General features: G+C 38.2%; 1 protein-coding gene across 21 annotated transcripts in view; it reads right to left on the bottom strand.

The window, feature by feature from the left end:
- Window positions 1-20,907, bottom strand: part of COA1 (cytochrome c oxidase assembly factor 1) — a 93,070-nt gene that overhangs the window by 49,523 nt on the left and 22,640 nt on the right. For 2 of the 21 annotated variants that reach the window (XM_070504364.1, XM_070504420.1), the window contains exon 2: window positions 20,473-20,546. The exons of 17 other annotated variants lie outside the window; for them this stretch is intronic. The gene's annotated coding sequence lies outside the window, so the exon portion shown is untranslated. Of the gene's footprint in view, window positions 1-5,045; window positions 5,211-20,472; window positions 20,547-20,907 lie in introns of those variants that run through there. 2 more of the 21 variants (XM_070504401.1, XM_070504437.1) reach the window with 1 other exon arrangement.

Below are 20,907 nucleotides of genomic sequence, written 5' to 3'. Positions count from 1 at the left end.
TATCGTACTCATCTAAACTTCAAAGAATTGTAGAGAATGTGGTACAAAGTGACTATTTAAAAGCAAGCAAGCAGTATTTTTGTCCTTACCATTTTTTCCAATTGTCTTTAATATTTACAGTGTTATTTTCAATCAGGTTTATTCTTCAGCAGATGCTAAAGGTATAGCTAAAATAAAAGAAACTGTTATTCCCTGCTCCTGACAGTAGCAAAAAGTCTTCATCATAATGGCCTACCAGCTTTTGCTTCCCAGCTTTCTGTCAAGAAATGAAAAATTAAGTTCATTGTGTTGGTCATTTTACAGATCAAAAATCTAGCTTTTGGGGGCCAGCCCCATGGCCGAGTGGTTAAGTTCGCACGCTCTGCTTCGGCAGCCCAGGGTTTGGCCAGTTCGGATCCTGGGCACGGACATGGCACTGCTCATCAGGCCATGTTGAGGCAGCATCCCACATGCCACAACTAGAAGGACTCACAACTAAAATATACAACTGTGTACTGGGGAGATTTGGGGAGAAAAAAAGCTGCATCACAAATCAAAAAAAAAAATCTAGCTTTTTTTTTTTTTTAACAGCGTGGTCAAAATACTGGAAATTAATAGGTACCAATGCCAAAAGCAGAATCTGACAATTTACATTTATTCAATATATTTCATAGTTAAGAAAAACGGTGGTAACTATTCCTCAGAGCTCTTCTCTGACTCAAACGTGGCTTACAGTTGTTCTGCAAGCCCTAACCCTAGACTCAGAACCACAGTCAGGCAGGCGTGGAAGACCCAAACTGTCCTGGCCAACTGGGTGAGGCCCTACCACTCAGAGCACGTTTCCACCTGCCAGAAGTTTTAGCTCATTCCGATCAGGCAGGGGTAGAGCTAATGAAAGACCAGGCAGAAAAGGACAGGGTCTCTTATGTGTCTCCAACTCCACTGCACTGCCAAGAGGCAAGTTTTCAGATGAAAAAACATTATCTTAAATTTTTTCAAGCCCTTTTGTATGTATCCTATGTACCTTAACAGCAAAAGAGAAATATATATGGTTTACCATATAACCTAAGGCCAGTACAGTTTGATACGAAATCTATCTTGTTGTTCAAGGTAGGCAGCATAAGATCCTTTTTAAAAATCAAATTTTCCCAAGTAGAGGGGATAGTGAATAGAAGTGTTGGGGGGGGTGGGGGGGGCGGTGCAAGTGTGGCTTCTGGGTGCTAGTAATGTTACCCAGCCCACCAACCCCATAAGACTTTAACCACAGCCCTGCTCAGAACAAGCCTAACACATTCTCTTCAGCTTACAGGAAACCACAAAGAGAGGAAGGAGATGACTGAGACATATAGTTGAAACCAGTTAAAACCAGCTGAAGGCAACATGGCAGCCTGACTTGACCTGACATAGACCCTACAGCTTATCATACACTCATTGTCATATATTACCATGCTACACAACACACCCACAGGTGCTATAATTTACAGCTGCCATGGCAACAGCAGGATATAACCAAATAAAAAAAGAAAAGAGGTGGCACCCTTGTTCCCCTGAAAAGCCTGTCCATTTCCCCAAATAACTATGAATATTCCTCCCCTTCATTACCGAGACCCCTTACAACAATTGCTTAATCACCCCAGGAGCTGAGAAGTTGATTTGTGAACTTAAGTTCCCACTTCTCCATTCTCTGGCCATTGAATAAAGCTTGCACTGTAGAAGGCTCAGATTCGGTTTTGTTTCAAATTCGAGACACAGAACAGGAAAGAACCCTCTGAAAAAGAGATGGATTGTGGGTACACGGCCACCCGTGGGCCCCTCCTCAGAGCTCCTCCAAGTGTGGGTGGGAGTCCCGCTGGAGTGAGGTGAAACTGGTAAGAGTAATATTCTGTTTGTTGATTTGGGTGCTCATTACACGATGTGTGCAGGTGTACTTCAATATCCATGTAATACTTCAATAAAAAGCTCAAACCAAAAAAAAAAAAAAAATCAAATATTTACCAATAGAAAAAAAGAGTCATGCAATGAATAGGCAATTCACAGAAATTTGAAGGGCCAGTAAACTTTGAAAAGATGCCCCACCCATCTCAAACTCCAGAACCCTTTCTCTAGGCCCTCAGAAACACATCCTATCATCCCCAATTACTCAGCCTTCTCTCAGAACATTCCTGCTTGGGACACAACCCTGGCGGCACACTCAATCACCTGGGAGTTAAAAAAATTACCTAAGCCTGAGCCCCACCCCAGACTATCTGAGTCAGAATCTCAGAGGGTGCAGGGACCCAGGAAATGGTATGTTTACAAGGCCTCTCTGGTGATTTTAACATGCAGCCAAGGTTGAAAGCCACTGCCAACTGAAACCTGGCTCTCTCTGCAGCCCTCTTCAGTCCTGGCTGTCTTCATTCTCACTCCTCCTTCCATCAGGCCTGGAGACAGAGTAGGTGTTCTCATTTCTTGTTGCCACTTCCAAACTATGGTCTCACCTACCTCTCTAAAATTGCATCTTTCAATCTCACATTATCAGACCACACAATCCCTAACTCTCCTTGTGGCAGTCATTAACATGACACCTCCAACCTCATTCCTTAAAGATTTTAGCTCCTGGCCATGATACTCTCTCCAACACTGTTCTTATCAAAATGCATAATGATTTTAAAAATCAAAAAAAAATAGCTGAGACAGATGAAAATGAAAATACACCATACCAAAACTTTTGGACTGCAGCAAAAGCAGTTCTAAGAGGGAAGTTCATAGAGATAAATGCCCACATCAAGAAAAAAGAAAAATCTCAAACAAACAACCTAAAATTATACCTCAAGGAACTAGGAAAAAGAACAAATGAAGCTCAAAGTTCACAGAAGGAAGGAAATAAGAAAGACCATAGTAGAAATAAATTAAATAGAAAACTAAAGACAACAGGAGAGATCAATGAAATTAAGAGCTGATTCTTTGAAAAGATAAGCAAAATTGACAGATCTTTAGCTACACTCACCAAGAAAAAGAGGACTCAATAAATAAAATCAGAATTGAAAGAGGACACATCACAACTGATACCAAAGAAATACAAAGCATCAGAAGAGACCACTATAAACAATTATATGCCAACAAATTTGACAAGCTGGAAGAAATGGATAAATTCCTAGAAACGAAATGTGTAATGATTTAAATATCTGCAAAGATGATCCTTGACATCCTCCTCTCTTCTCAGAATCCAGTCCTTCACTTGACCACAGCTACTCTTTCCCAGTCATACCCTAGAACTTGTCATTACCAATAACTTGAACCCCTCCACAGTCTCAATTTTTAGCATCCCACTCTCCAGCCACCCCCTATCTTTTCAACTCACCTCCTCAAATATCTTTACTCCAATATTTTTAATCCCCAGTTCTAGAATCCATTGATCTTTTCACTGTCCTTCACCCAGCTTAGAGTCCATGGTCCATCATTATAATCCCCCTCTTTTGAACACCACTCCAACTATCTTGCCCCCTCTTCCTCTATCATTATCACCAGGCAAACCCCAATCATAGATAAATCCTAGGTCAATCCTACTCTCTACCTTATCTGCACAGGTGAATCTGGCTGGAGGAAAACTCTGCTGACCGACCTCACTATATACCTATGACCACTGACTGCAAGTGTAATCACACTTGTAATCACAGGCCATTTCTCTAGGTTCCTGGATGAGTAGGTCACACTTTCTCCTCTCTTCTCACTTTGTATCTCCTTCCCCCTCCTCAGGCTCAGCAGGTGATCTTGCTTCCTAATTCACTGAGAAAATAAAAGCAATGAGAATCTATCAGTTTACCCGTATTTGTGCCAAAGTCCTCTTGCCTTCCCTTTGCCACTGTGGATGAACAGTCTGTGCTCCCACTAAAACCAATCCCTCCATCTCCTTTCCTTTACTCAAGCTCATTCCAGCAAGTCTCCCCTCTTTACTGTATTATTCATATCAGCATCAAACACACTATAATAGCTCCTATCTTTGAAAAAAATTCTCTTAATCCCATATCTTATTCCAGCAACAGTCCCATTTCTCTACTCCCTTTCTGAGAGAAATTCCTCAAAAGAGATATCTATTTTTGCTGTCTCCAATTCCTGTGTCCCCATTCTCTCTTGAGGGAACACCAACCTAGCCTTTGTCTCCTCACTACTCGACAGAAATGCTCCTGTGAAAGTCTTCAAAGGCATCCATATTGCTAAAACCAAAGGTCAAATCTCAGCACCCATCGTACTTGATCCATCAGAGCTTATTCGATACCACCAACCACTCCTTTGAAACAGTTTCTAGATTAAGCTTCTAGGACACTATTTGCTCCTGGTTCTCCTTCTCCTTGTTAAGCACTCGTTTTCAGTCTCTCTTGTTGGTAAGCCTTGTCCTCCTGACCTCTAATCACTGGATTGGCCCAGGGCTCTTCTTAGACTTCTTTTCTATCTCTACACTCATTCCTTCACCCAGTCTCATGGCTTTAAACCACTCCTCTATGTTGACATCCAAACCTCTAGTTCAGCCTCTTTGTATTGCAGACTCATGTATTTACCCGCGGGGTCAACATCGTAATCTCAATACTGAGGAGGCATCTAGAACTTGCTTGTTCAAAATCACACTCCTGATTTCTTTCTCCTCCTCAAATTTGTTTCTCCCACAGATCCCTTTCAATGAATGGCAACTCTAGGCTTCCAGTTGTTCAGACCAAAGTCTTTGTACTTTTTCTTTCACATCAGCACATCTCATGGACACTACTTTCAAAACACATCCAGACTATGAACACTTCACCACCTTCATCTCCACTCAGGCCTAAATCACCATCATCTCTTGCCTGGATTATAACCACAGTCTCTTAATTAGTCTCCTTATTTCCTCCTTTAGCCTCTCTTACAGTGTCCCCTTAACAAAGCAACTAGAGTTATCTTGTTAAAGCCTAAATGAAATTATGTCACCCCTCTTTTCAAAACCCTCAAATAACACATCGTAATCATCACACTCAAGGTAAAAGACAAAGTCTTTACAATAGTCTATAAGGCTCCCTATTAATTCTCTCACCTCATTTCCTTCTATCCTTTTTACTTACTCTACTCCAGCTGCCCTGGCCTCCTTGTAGTTCTGTGAACATGTTACACGTGAGGGCCTTCCCATTTGTTATTCCCTCTGTCTGGAATGTTCTTCCTTCAGTTTTCCACATGGTATTTGCTCTCTTCTCTCTCTCTCTTCATAGCACTTATTGCCATCTAAGATACTGTGAAAATTAATAAAGGGAAACCCTATTTAAAAATGGAGTCAGGAGGCCTGAAGGAGGAGCTCCCATGTAGTACCACTGAGCTCAATTATAGGAAAGATAGTCAATTACAGACCCCAGAGAAAGAAGTCTCAACAGGAAAGAATTGTCAATTACTGGAAGAAATGTATATTGCATCCCAAACAGAAAGTGACTACGCCAGCAAGTCAGCCAATGAGAAACCATCACCACTCTGAAGTCTTGCTTTTCTCCAACGGATGTTTGTTCAAAACCACCTCTTCCAATTTCCTCCTTTTTCCTCTATAAAAATTACGTTCTTCTCCCTTGTTTGTTGGATTTGCCTATGGTCCACCATAGCACACACAACCCAAACGGCAATTCTTTGGCTATTTCTGAATAAACTCCTTTTGCTGGTAAAATAATTGGCTGTTTTATTTATTTATTTTTTTTTAAAGATTTTATTTTTCTCCTTTTTCTCCCCAAAGCCCCCCAGTACATAGTTGTATGTTCTTCGTTGTGGGTCCTTCTAGTTGTGGCATGTGGGACGCTGCCTCAGCGTGGTTTGATGAGCAGTGCCATGTCCCCGCCCAGGATTCGAACTGACGAAACACTGGGCCGCCTGCAGCGGAGCGTGCGAACTTAACCACTCGGCCACGGGGCCAGCCCCTTGGCTGTTTTATTTTTAAGGTTGACAATGCTATGCATTTTCTTGTTTATTCATTTCTCATCTCCCATTACTAGAACATAAGCACATGGGACTTTGCCTGTCATTTAGCAGTATCAATTCATCCACTGAAAGAATGAATGGTGCTTATGCTCATTAATAATTAGGGAAATGCAAATTAGAGCAATATGAAAAGCCATTACATACCAATCATATGCCAAAAATTTAAGCCTGATAAAACCAAGAATGATCAGAATATGGAACAGAAACTTTTTACACTACTGGTGGGAGTATAAATTAATGCAAATACTTTAGAGAACAATCTGGCAATATCTAGTAAAGCTGAAGATGCATATACACTTCAGCCTAGCAAGTGCACTTCTGCATATATGTCCTAGACTCTAGGGCCTAGAGCAACTCTCACAAGTAGACAAAGAGACCCCAGCAAGAATACTCACTGCCACATTCTTTGTTAAAGCAAACCAACCAAAAACCTAAATACCTACCAACAGGAAATGTACCCATTATAATGGATACATTTAATGGAATGCTATATAACACTAAAATGAATGACCAACCTGCAAATATCAACATGTCTGCAGCTAAAAACCACCATGCTGAATTAATGAAAAGCAAGCTGCAAAATGATATGTATTAAAGTATGATGCTATGTATATACATTATTGAAAACATGGAAAATGAAGTTATGTTGTGTACAGCTACATTTATATATAATAATATGTATCAGGACAGTGGTTACTTCTGAGAAAGAACAGAGAAAAAGAGATTCAGGGAGGATTAGGCAGGGTGTTACAACTGTAACCATTTGGTTTTATTTCTTAAAAAAAGAAAAAGCCTGGCAAGTATGAGAAAATAACAAGATTTGATAGAAGTAGATCAGATACATGGGTATTTGTTATGTTATTCTCTAAATTCTTCTTTTTTTAAAATTTTTAACTTTTTAAATTTTTATTGATTGATTGATTGATTGAAGCAGATTAGCCCTGAGCTAACATCTGCCGCCAATCTTCCTCTTTTTGCTAAAGAAGACTGGCCCTGAGCTAACATCCATGCCCATCCTCCCCTACCCTATATGTGGGACACCTACCACAGCATGGCTTGCCAAGCAGTACCATGTCCGCACCAGGGATCCAAACCGGCAAACCCCGGGCCGCAGAAGTGGAACGTGCGAACTCAACCACTGCGCCACTAGGCCAGCCCCTCTAAATTCTTCTTACGCTTAAAATATTCTTAATTTTAATCAAGCATATTACATTCTAAGAAACTTAGATGATTAAAATGTTACACTTTCCAAACCTCATAAATAACAATGGCAAGCCTCTTCTAATTGAAATGAGTGGCAAGACAGCCAGGGCTTTTCTGAAAATTCTGGAATCCCAGAAGAAAAGGGCTGACTGTCATCCCACTCACTATTCCACCTCAGCTTCCCTTCTTTAAAAAGATCTTTAAGCGGCACATTTCTATTTAAATATTAATCATCTGTAAACACTACCACATAAATACACTGCCCTAGGTGAGGGCTGTGAAGTGGAAACGCAATTTGAAGCAGACATAGCAAAAGGCCCCAAGACTCTCGTGAGCTGCTGAAATCATCAGTTGGTAAAATGACTAATGCAAAAGTAGACAACTGCTCTTTCATTTAGTTTCTGAACCACATACAGCAGGACCAGTGATATCTCTTCTGTCTTCTCAGATCTCGTACCCAATCCAGAAAGTGTCCGTGTAACTTGAACTCAGTAGAAAAATTCCCCTTACAATCACTTATTAATTAAATTAATGCAGGATGAAACTCCAAGAACACTAAAGCATAATCTTCAGGAAGACTGACTTTTGCAAGATCAAAACAAAAGTTATGGAATCACATACAACACGAAAAACAAATTTTAGCCCATAGATAAATCAGACAGGTTAAATTTCAGTGACACCAATACAACCAACTTTTATAAGATTGTTTTTAAAAATCTTGAACATTGAAAACTGCTACACAGTTCGCAGATGCAGAGGCATAAAGCCAGCTGACCGGTTAAATAACACACCTCTCAAGTCCGTGGTTTCTTTGCACTGTAAAGACACTGAATACTTGCCACCCACTATTATTTATACAGAACCTCTGAGAATCGCAGGACAAAAGGCAATGCGAAACCTGCTTTACAACCATAGTGAAGGTTTAGAGTTGATGCACCAGGCAGCCATGAGTCAAAAATGACGACAGCCAGTTAGCAGGAGAACAACTCTATTAGGCTAATGATTTGTATAAATTGTGTTAGTGGCTCTGAGGTGTGAATCATCAGTAGCTTGCCATACTTGCGCATGATCTTGAGTACTTAATTCCAAGGACAGTAATCTAAGCTACAATGTGCTTTAAAAGCCCATTATCAGTTGTTACTGATTAAATAACTAACCTTTACAATTAGATATTGCTTGGAGGACACACCAAGCACACACTTTTCCACCACACAAAGGATCCATCTGCATAAGGTCTGATACATCCATTCTGAAAAGCGCCTGCACATTTGAAAGTCACCACCACATTTGAAAGACCAGCATAAGTGGTCTACCTTATGTTAGCATAAACGTTCTTGCAATTGTCAGCCAGAAAGTTTCAAATTCCCCAGGTCTTTATTTTAGCACTGAAGAGACATCTAGGGCCTGGGAAAACTCAGAACAGGGTGGGTTAGGAGAGCTACAATTATATCTTGACTGCTCTCATCCAATTATAGGAGTGGGAGGTAAAGACATTAATTGAGAGACTCATAAAAGAACAACCCTTAAAGGTGAATGTTACACTCTGATACACTAGGATCAAATGCAGAAAAAAGTCATATCTACCCCCTCACTTGGTGAGTTTCACAGGAAATACAACGAGGGGCGCATAGTTCATAGGTCCCTGAAAGGAGAAATTCATGCACCTTTCTGGCTGCACCCAAGGTAGTTATTATGATTTAATTAAAGTTCTTATTCACTTTATTAATTACAGAGTTAATTATATCTGTTTAAAGTGAACTGTGGGACTTGCAGAGTAAACTTATTATTTGTAAAGAAAAAAAAAAGTGAAGGTTTTTTCCTCTAAGTACTAATTAGCATGAGAGTGTTTCATATTTGCTCCTAACACAGTTTCGAGTCTAGAAAGACTGCCTAGATTTCCACTTGACTCTGTTTACCACAGACAGCACCACTGTCACACGCCACAAAAAGGAAATATGAAACAATTCTGTTAGGGAATGTTTCAATTGATTCAATACGTCCTAGATAGAGTTTATTGATGTCTTACAAGTAATACCACGCATATTTAGGATGTTGTTAACATCCCAACATCTAATTAGCATATCATAGACACTATCATTGCAGAACGAGATCTATCTTAGAAATTATGGCCAGAGGCATTTGACAAATATATTGAAACAGAAATTAGGAGGAGGTGGGGAATCCTTGGGGCATGATTAGAGTCAGCCTAACTTTTCAAATACAGTAATGGGCTGCACAATGAAGTTTCGGACAATAATGGACCAAATATACGACAATGGCCCCATAAGATGAGTACCATATAAGCTAGATATGTAGAAAGCTATACTATCTAGGTTTGTGTAAGTACTGCAGGTGAGAAAGAAATTTTCCTCTACCCTTCTAGGTTCTTCTGGCTGATGTAAGAATTAAATTGAGATGAGAAGATTAACAGGAGAAAAGCTAAAGTTTAGTAACACCTATACAGGGAAGAAACCCAGGAAAACCAAGTAACTGGCCAAAATGGCTGAAGCCCTCACATTAAAAACCATCCTGAGCTAAAGACAAAAGAAGATGTTGGGGGTGGGGAGAGTCAGGGGCCTCAAAGGGAAGGAAGGCAATTCACAGGTAGGTGAAAAGGAGCAAACATTTGTAAAACAAGTGTTTGGGCACAAAGAAACAGAAGAACACAGAGAGGAGCCCAACAAACAGCCTTTTCGAGGTTCCTCCTTGTCTACCACCTAGTTCATGGTATGCTGAGGTGAGAGCTCCCTTCCTGAGAAAAGTTTTTGAATCTGAATTCTTTTAGGCAGTTAAGGAAAAGGTAACAGGAAAAACCTTCTGAGTCTTTTTTTTTTGGGGGGGTGAGGATGATTGTCCCTGAGCTAACATCTGTGCCAATCTTCCTCTATTTTCTATGTGAGTCTCCACCATAGCCTGGCTTGATGAGCAATGTATAGGTCCACACTTGGGATCTGAACCCTCGAACCCTGGTCCACCAAAGCAGAGTGTGCAACCTTAACCACTACACCACCTGGCTGGCCCTTCTGAGTCTTTTGTTTCTTAAAAATAACCAGCCTAGGGGCTGGCCCAGTGGCGCAGCGGTTAAGTGCACACGTTCTACTTTGGCAGCCCGGGGTTTGCAGGTTCAGATCCCAGGTGTGGACACGGTGCTGCTTGGCAAGCCATGCTGTGGTAGATGTCCCACATAGAAAGTATAGTAAGATGGGCATGGATGTTAGCTCAGAGACAGTCTTCCTCAGCAAAGAGAGGAGGATTGGCAGCAGATGTTAGCTCAGGGCTAATCTTCCTCAAAAAAAATAAATAACCAGCCTAAAATAATCTTCATGTTACAGAGACACATTTTGGGGTGGCAAATTTTGTTCCATATTAGTACACTCTATGATGTTCACATAATGACAAAATCACCTAATGACACATTTATCAGAACATATGCCTATTGTTAAGCCACGCATGACAGTATACAAATGCCAGAACTAGGGGCCATTTTAGACAGATTTTTGGTCTGCCTTTCGCCTCTTCATCTGGTAGATCTATGTTAAGTATGTAAGTATACTTAAGTATATTTGTATACTTACATCACTTTGTAAGCACTTTAAGGGTAACTTCTACCTCTTTAGCGTCCTCCACTAAACAAAAAGCAAACCTGCCCCAGCAAACTCAGGATGCTCCATGATTTCTGATGGATCTTGTCCAAATTAGGCTCTAAATATTTAGCATCATCTGATGGCAAATTTATTCTTTAAATTGGAGAAAAAAGCATAGACCACAACAAGTAATGTAAACCCTCAAATCAATAATAATATTCCAACATCAGTGCAAATTAAAGCTTTAGGTAATTGTTCAACTTGGATCATAGATACGTGGGTGTAGTTATCCCATGCTCTTTAATTTTGTGTATGTGTGAAATTTCCCATAATAAAAGAACAAAAACCGCAAGCCTCTGAAAGCAGCCTGATTTGTGTCATGGAAACTTTCTTCAGACCCACATTCTAATTCATTCTGGACTCAGACTGCAAATACAATTTCTGGTAACATGACAGACAAAAAACTGGTAGAAAAACCCTGATCAGCTTTCTAAAACTGTAGGAAGATCCCTGTACATTTATGAGGGGAAAAAACCTTAAATTTATAGTTTAATTCTCAATGTTCACACTGACCTTACTGCATTTTATCACAACAGTTTCATTAAAAAAAAAATGGAATGGTAAATATTCTTCACAGTTTACAAATGTAGAGAGTTAAGAAAATGAACCCATAGCAACGCTGGCCTCTGCACCCAGAACACACACACCTCTCTCCTAGGTGCTCTGTAAAGAAGTAAGAACTTCTCAGGCCGTTGGAGGCTCAAAGGGGTCCCTTGCCTCGCAGAAATTATAGTATGCACTAACATAACATTCTGTCAGCAGCACTAATGAGTCTATGCTGATATATCCTGCCTATCTTACCTGTTTTCATTCCTACAAAGCAAAGCAAGCTACAAAACCCGACAAGTTTATGCAGACTTAGAGCAATAATATTACTTTAAAGAATCTCTTTCATAAGTTAAGACACTTCTTTACTACTAAATTATTTTTAAAGAATAAAGTATAAAACTCTTTCAGTAACAAATAAAAGTAGAGAAAAGAATTTGTCTTTTACATTACCGAAAAGAAAACCTCTTTTACACGAATGCTTAGAGTATTTTGAGTCAAAAGCAAAAACTGTCTGCACTCTGAGGATCTCGGGTGATCCTCCTTCCTGGTTTAGGCCTGGAACCTGTTTCAATTCTGGTTTGAGCCCCTGATTTACTCCATGAGCCTTCCTAGGTATTCAGGAGTGAATGCATAATCTAGAAAAGAACGCCACTTAAATTTAGTGGAGAAAATACAGAGAAATTTTACTTATTTAAAAAAGGGAGAGAGATAGGACTAAATAAAGCTGACTTCAATTACCATTTACTGTATTAAGAATACTGATGTGCAACAGGATATTTTTTTTAAAGTTTTAAAAAATCTCCATTATTAATTCTGGTTGATATAAATGATATGACTGTATCGGAAGACAATACAAAGGAACAACTCAAAACCATTACCATAGAATCGATGAGTTTAATCAAGCGTGATGTAAACGACACCCATAAAAACCAACAATGTTCTTGTAAATACTCAACAATTAGAACATATAAATTTCAAAACAATATTCCATTTGTAACTAGAAAAATATATATATAAAAACTTTTAAATTCAACAGGGAACGTATGTAACATTTATAAAGCCACAGAACTCTTGGGTCAAAAATAAGGTTTGGAACAATAGAAAAAAGTACCCAAAAAAGTGACAGTTTCAACTACTTACAATTAAGACTTTTCTACAATGAAAATTTAAAGAAACAACAAATGTGTCATAAGAGAGTCTCATTACACCTCTGTCATATTCAAAAAAATTATACTGTTTGTGGGTCACACAAAAAGCTGGAGCTCTGAATTTTCAAGGGCAAAGTTACTTTCTGTAAGTGTGCTGGCTAAAACTGTCCCTATCTAATCTTTAAGGGGTTCAAATTTATAATATCAAGCTCCAAATTAATCATTAATCAAAGGACATACACAAATGCTCACAAATTAGATGGAGAGGTAAGAAAGAAAATCTTGTATTGAATATTTACTGGGTGTTATAAAGCTGGGTGGTTCTTATTTTTCTATTGAAGTTTAACACACAAAGAAAAGCACAAAAACATATATGTTCAGCTCAATAAATTATAACACAGCAAGCACCCATGTAACTACCATGGAGCACTGCCAGTAGCTGGCAGTCCCTTCCTGTCCCCTCCCAATCACTAAGCCTTCCCCCTCCAAGGGTAACTATCACGACTTCTAAACACCGGAATCATACAGCAACTATTCTTTTACGTGTGGGTTCTTTTGCTCAACACTGTTTTTGAGATACATCCATGTTGTTGTATGAGGTCAGTTTGTTCGTTTTCATTACAGTATAGTATTCCAAGGTAGGAACACACAACAATTTATTCACCTACTATACTGTTGATGCACAATCCCCCAACTCATTATGGAGCTAGAACAAATACCGCTGCTATAAACATTCATACACACACCACTTGGTTGCACACATGCACACCATTTCTGTGGGGAGTGGAACTGCAGGTTCACAGAATATGCATATATTCAGCTTCTACACTGCCAACCAATTTACCAAAGTGTTTGTACCAACATATATTCCACCAACAGTGTATGAGAATTTCTTTGCTCCATATTCCCACAAACTCTCTATCGTTAATCCATTTTAATGTTCTGGTGAGTGTGTAGTAGTTGTATGCCATTATGGTTTTAATCTGCATTTCTAAAGACTTGTGGTTTTGAGCACCTTTTCTTATTTTTACTGGACGTTTCGATATCCTTTTGTTTAACTGTCTGTTCAAGTCTCTCACCCATTTCTCTATTAGGATGTCTTTTTCTCACAGATCTGTAGTTCCACCTATATCCTATCCATGAGCCCTTTGTCACAGTACTGCAAATATCTTCTACTCCATGGCTTGCCTTGCACTCTCTTGAAGGTGATTTTTGATGAACAGAAGTTCTTACTCTTCATAAAATCCAATTTATCGTTTTTTTTCCTTTCTGGTTAATGCTTTTTGTGTCCTATTCAAGAAAAATTTTCATAAAAGTTCACCTAGATATTTTCCTGTACTGTCTCCCAAAATATTTATTGTTTTGCCTTCCACAAGTAGGTCCACAATCCACAGGGAATTTATTATGGGTGTGGTGCGGCAGGGTCTTGATTCACTTTGTTCCATATGAACATACATGACGTCTCAGCACCACTTACTGAAACATCATATTTCTGCTGTTCTGCGTGCCACCTTTCCAATAAATCATGTCTACATATGCATGTGGTTTTTTGTGCATTCCTTATTCTGTTCCATTCATCTACTGAACCAAGAATACTGTGCAACCTTGCACCAATACAACACTGTCTTTATTAATCTAGTTTCATTAAAAATCCTGACATCTGATCAAACAAATTGTTCTACTCTGTACTTGAAAAGCATCTTGGCTCTTCTTTTTAGTCTTTTGCATTTTCATATAAATTTATCTCTTTTAATGATTGTGACAATCCTGTATGTAACCAAATCTTATTAATCTACTTTAAAAATGTAATAAAGGAAGTCTAGAAAAAGTATATAACTTGCCTAAGGTCATAAAACCATAGAGGCTAGATTTGAACCTGGGAGTGTCTTTGTGCAAAGCGTACACTTTTTACACTACAATATCCTGCATGCCTATAAATTCACATGTGAAAATGTTAACCTTAAATGTAAAAAGACCCACAAGTAACAATAACAATCAAGTATTATTTTAGGGGCCAGCTCCGTGGCCGAGTGGTTAAGTTTGAGCGCTCTGCTGCAGCGGCCCAGGGTTCGGATCCTGGGCGCGGACATGGCACCGCTCGTCAGACCACGTTGAGGTGGCGTCCCACATCCCACAACTAGAAGGACCTGCAACTAAGATATACAACTACGTACAGGGGGGTTTGGGGAGATAAAGCAGAAAAAAAAAAAAGAAGATTGGCAATGGTTGTTAGCTCAGGTGCCGATGTTTAAAAAAAAAAAAGGTATTATTTTAATACCTGTTCAACGTATCATGGGTAACTTTAAGATAATTAATTCTGACAATGCTGGCAAATTTATAATGAAATTGGTACTAACAATACCATTTTGCCAGTAGAAGTGAAAATCACAACAATCCTTTTAGAGTTTTAGAAAACTAATAGTAACTACTACTAATAAAAGTGCAAGGGAACTTGATGTCCTGAAAGATTGGTTTAGTTACTGCCAGCTTAAAGCCCAATTGTTATAAAATGTGGGTCATGCCTCACTCCCATTCTGGAGCTATTAAGGAGATGAAATGGATAGATTTTTGATAGGTGAAGGACTGAAAAAATTCATGGACAATTCCAGATGTCTGGCTTGAGCAAAGGGTGCCCACAGAACTAATATTTATGAACTAATATTTCTTCTAGGCAGTGTGGTAACTGCTTGACATAAATTATGTCATTTCATTCTCCCAAGTTTCCCAACCGAGCAGGTATTATCGCTGCCCCAAATTACAAACGAAAAAAAATAGGATGAGAAAGAAAGCACTGGATATCAGATCTTAAATGAAATATTCAGTTGCTAAGCCCTTTCCACCACAGCAAACTGCTAATATCCATGTGATATCTGTTTCACAACTGACCTGAAAGACTAGATTTTCCACCAGGAAATATACAAGTAACACGAAAACAACAGCCAGGCAGCTGTCAGGATTTCACTGTGTCCAAATGTAGTAAGTCACATGGGAGCCTTTTGACATTACTGCCCCTAGCAAAGTCACCTTTGAAAACAATACTGCGTTTGTTTGTTTGGGTTTTTATTTCTTTCCTTTTAAAAAAAACTTTGGCACCTTAAACTTAAAAAAAAGTTTACATCTTTAATACACATTAGAGACCATGTAATATCTCACTCTACACTTTTTACAACCCCACTGCAGTGACAGCAGAAATCTTGTAATTTGGTTTTTAACATATTCTAACATAAATTAAAATGAGGTAATACAGGCTCATGAAAAGATAAGGGATCCCTATGATAGACCTTGGTGTAAGTGGGTAGAAGGGAACAACTTCCTCATATACATGACAGCATAGGAACTACATGTAGGAAAGAAATGGCCCCACTTCAATCTGTACTCTTCAGACCACATCAGTAATACTGGGCAACACGCTTAATAAGGACAACAGATCAACCAGAGTAATAATTCTTACCCAACAGTAAAATTTACAATGCAGATTCCTGGAAAGTATTTAGAGAGTTTCTGATTCAATGGGTCTGAAGGTGAGGCCTCGGAATCTACTTTTTAAAAAGTTTCTACAAAACACCCAGAAAACAATTAACAAAATGGGAATAATGACATACCTATCAATAATTACTTTAAATGTAAATGGACTAAATTCTCCAATCAAAAGACACAGAGCAGCTGAATAGATTTTAAAAAGACCTATCTATATGCTGCCTACAAAAGACTCACTTCAGATGTAAGGATACAGACTGAAAGTGAAGGGATGGAAAAAGATATTCTATGCAAATGGAAACCAAAAGAAAGCTGAGGTAGCTGGGAATACTTAAATCAAACAATATAGGCATTAAGACAAAGACTATAATAAGAGACAAGGTCATTACATAATGATAAAAGGATCAATCCAACAAGAGGACATAACATTGATATTTATGCACCCAACATAGCAGCAGCTAAATATATAAAGCAACCATTAACAGACCTAAAGCGAGAAACAGACAGCAATATGATAATAATAATTAATATTGCACTTTCAACAATGGACAGATCATCCAGACAGAAGATCAATAAGGAAACATTGGACTTAAATGACACACTGACCATATGGAGTTAACAGACATATACAGAATATTCCATTCAAAAGCAACAGAATACACATTCTACTCAAGTACACATGGGACATTTTCCAGGATAGAAATATTAGCCCACAAAACAAGTTTTAATAACTTTAAGAAAATTGAAATCATATCAGCATCTTTTCCAACCACTATGTTATGAAACTAGAAATCAATTACAAGAAGACAACTGGAAAATTCACAAACAACATGCTACTGAACAACCTATAGGTCAAAGAAGAAATCAAAGAGAATTAAAAAAATACCTGCGACAAACGAAAATGGAAATACAACATACCAAAACATATGGGTTGCAGCAAAAGTAGTTCTAAGAGAGAAGTTCATAGTGATAAACGCTTACACTAAGAAACAGGGAAAATCTCAAATATACAACCTAACTTTACACCTCAAGGAACTAAAAAAACAAAGAACAAATGAAGCTCAGTTAGTAGCATGAAGGAAATAACAAAGATCAGAGTGGAAATAAATCAAACAGAGACTAAAAAGACAATAAAAGATCAATGAAACTAAGAGCTGATTTTTTGAAAAGACAAACAAAATTGATAAACCTTATGCTAGACTCATCAAAAAACAAAAAAGAGAGAGAGAGGGGACTCAAACAAAATCAGAAATGAAATAAGAGACATTACAATTGATAGCATAGAAATACAAAGGATCATAAGATACCACAATGAACAATTACATGCCAACAAACTGGACAACCTAGAAAAAATGGATAAATTCCTAGAAAGATACAACCTACCAACTGAATCATGAAGAAATAGGAAATCTGAACAGACCAATAACTACTAAGGAAATTGAATCAATAATTTAAAAACTCCCAAGAAATGAAAGTACAGGACCAGAAGGCTTCACTGGTAAATTCTACAAAACATTTAAGAAGAATTAATACCAATTCTTCTCAAATTCTTCCAAAAAACAGAAGAGGAGAGACCACTTCCAAACCCTTTTATTCCAAGCCAGAATCACCCAGATACCAAAACCAGACAAGCATGCCACAAGAAAAGAAAGTAACAGGCCAATTTCCCTTATAGATGCACTATCTATATTTTGCAAATTAAATGCAAAAATCCTCAACAAAATATTAGCAAACTGAATTCAACAATACATTTAAAGAATCATGTGGGATTTACTCCAGAGATGCAAGAATAGTTCAACTCTGCAAATGAATCAATGTGATGTACCACATTAACAAAATGAAGGATAAAAATCATATGATCATCTCAACAGATGCACAAAAAGCATCTGACAAAATTCAATATCCATTTATGAGAAAAACTTTCAATGAAGTGGGTATAGAGAAAATGTACCTCAACATAATAAAGGCCATTGATGACAAGCTCACAGCTGACATCACAGTCAATGGTGAAATGCTGAAAGCTTTTCCTCGAAGATCAGAAACAAGACAAAGATGCTCACTCTCCCCACTTTTATTCAACATAGTATTGGAAGTTCTAGCCAGAGCAATTAGGCAAAAAAAAAAAAAGAAATAAATGTATTCAAATAAAAAAGGGAAGTAGTAAAACTGTCACTATTTGAAGATAACATGATCTTATATATAAAAAACCCTAAAGACTCTGCCAAAAAACTGTTAGAACTAATCAACTAATTCAGTAAAGCTGCAGGATACAAAATCAATATACAAAAATCTCTTGAGTTTCTATACACTCATAAGGAACTAAAGACAGGAAAATTCAGGAAAAAATCCCATTTACAATTACATCAAAAAGAATAAAATACCTAAGGATAAATTAACCAAGGAGGTAAAATACCTATACACTGAAAACTATAAGACATTGATGAAAGAAACAGAAGAAGACACAAATAAATGGAAAGACATTCCATGCTCATGAACTGGAATAATTAATATTGTTAAAATGGCCATACTACCCAAAGCAATCTACAGATTCAATGTAATCCCTACCAAAATTCTAATGGCATTTTTCATAGAACTAGAACAAACAAGCCAAAAATTCGTATGGAACCACACAAGACCCCAAATAGGCAAGCAATTTTGAGAAAGAAGAACAAAGTTGGAGGCATCATGCTCCCTGATTTCAAATCATATTACAAAGCTATAGTAATCAAAACAGTATGGTATTGCATAAAAACAGACAAAGACATCAGTGGAACTGAATAGACAGCCCACAAATAAACCCATGCATATACAGTCAATTAATTTACAGCAAGGGAGGCAAGAATATACTATGGTGACAGGATAGTCTCTTCAATAAATGGTCCTGGGAAATCAGAGAGTTAAATACAAAAGAACGAAACCAAACCTCTATCCTACACCATACACAAAAATGAACCAAAATGGATTACACACTTCAAAGTAAGATCTGAAATCATAAAGTTCCTAGAAAAAAACATAGGTGGTAAAATAGACTACCATATGATCCAGTAATTCCACTTCTGGGTATTTATTAAATGATAACAAAAACACTAACTTGAAAAGATACATGCACCACTATGTTCAGTGCAGCATTATTTACCAAAGCCAAGATATGGAAACAACCTAAATGTCCATCAATGAACAAATGCATAGAGAAAAGGTGGTGTATATATACAAGGGAATATTATTCAACCATAAAAAAGAAGGAAATCTTGCCATTTGTGGTAACATGGATGGACCTTGAGGGCAATGTGCTAAATGAAATAAGTCAGAAAAAGACAAATATCATATAATCTCATTTACATAGGGAATCTGAAAAAAGAAACCTGAGCTCATAGACAGAGAGAACAGATTGGTGGTTGCCAGGGGCAGAGGGTGGGGGCAGAATAGGTGAAGGGGGTCAAAAGATACAAAATTCCAGTTATAAAATAAATAAGTCATGGGGATGTAATGTACAGCATGGGGACTACAGTTAGCAATACGGTACTGCATGTTTGAAAGTTGCTAAGAGAGTTAAAAGTTCTCATAACAAGGGGCTGGCCCCGTGGCCGAGTGGTTAAGTTCGTGTGCTCTGCTGCAGGCAGCCCAGTGTTTCGTTGGTTTGAATCCTGGGCACGGACATGGCACTACTCATCAGACCATGCTGAGGCAGCGTCCCACATGCCACAACTAGAAGGACCCACAACGAAGAATATACAACTATGTACTGGGGGGCTTTGGGAAGTAAAAAGGAAAAAAATAAAATCTTTAAAAAAAAAACAGGAATATATATAAATTAAAAATAAAAAGTTCTCATAAGAAAAAAAATTTACATATGGCGACAGTTGTAACTAGACTTACTGTGGTAATCATTTCAAAATATATATAAATATTGAATCATTATGTTGTGCACCTAAAAGTAACATAAAAATAAATAAATTAAAGTAACAATATTATGTCAATCATATCTCAATAAAAAGATATTTTGATGTGCTTCAACCATATAAGAATATACGAAATATACATGCATATGAAGAGAAATTAATTCAACAAACCCCCATAGATCCACAGCCCTGTTTTAAAAAGATCTTCAACAAGACTTTAGAAGCCCCCTGATCCCACCTCCTTCCCTCCCCGAAGGGAACCATTATCCCGATTCTCTGTTAATCATTCCCTTGCTTTTCTGATTAGTTTTACCCCTAATACATACGAATACATATTCCTCTGAACAATGTATTTTCAGTTTTGAAAACCTGATGAGAAATCATAAACCCAGATACACAAGAGCACGGTGTCCTTAAAAACGAAGGTAAGTAAAGAAGGATAGGGAAAGATAAACTGAACAGTCTCTGCATCACTGTCCAGTTTCAGTTGTCCAAAAAGTTAACAGAATTCCTCTCTGGAAAAGTTAGCAGGCAAAGAAATGAATCCTGAAAAACACAAAGGTCAAGCTCAGTCAAGGCTTCTACCAGGGTAGTGTAGGTTAGTATTGAACTTACAGCAAGAACACAGGCGAGAGAGCAGGCTCCTGCGCATCATTGTTTCTAAGCTCACCACGGCTATCCACCAGGACCTAGGAGTAGGTCAAAGCAAATACATCTGAGAGGTGAAACAAGCATCCTCAGCTGAGCCGGGCGGCAGGGCATGAGGGGAGAGCAAGAACTTCTGTAGCACATGGTCAAAACAAGCTAAGAACAGACAAACCTGGGTCAAGCTCACCAGGGAATTCTGTGCTCGGGTTTAAAAGGTCTACCAGTGACAGCAAGCATCTTGGTAATTACTGTCTTAACATTTCTGTCTTGATTCACAGCCCTCCAAACTAGAGTGGGTGACCTCTACATATAACACACAGCTGGCACCTTGCAATCGCCTAGTCATCATTCTGGGGATTCCGCTCATCTCCCTTCTTTGTTGAATCTCTTGTTTCCTATATC

The sequence above is a fragment of the Equus asinus genome, chromosome 1, assembly GCF_041296235.1.
Source record: "Equus asinus isolate D_3611 breed Donkey chromosome 1, EquAss-T2T_v2, whole genome shotgun sequence".
Classification (NCBI taxonomy): Eukaryota; Metazoa; Chordata; class Mammalia; order Perissodactyla; family Equidae; genus Equus; species Equus asinus.
The sequence above is the reverse complement of the archived record's forward strand: the minus strand, read 5'-3'. Positions and strand labels throughout refer to the sequence as shown.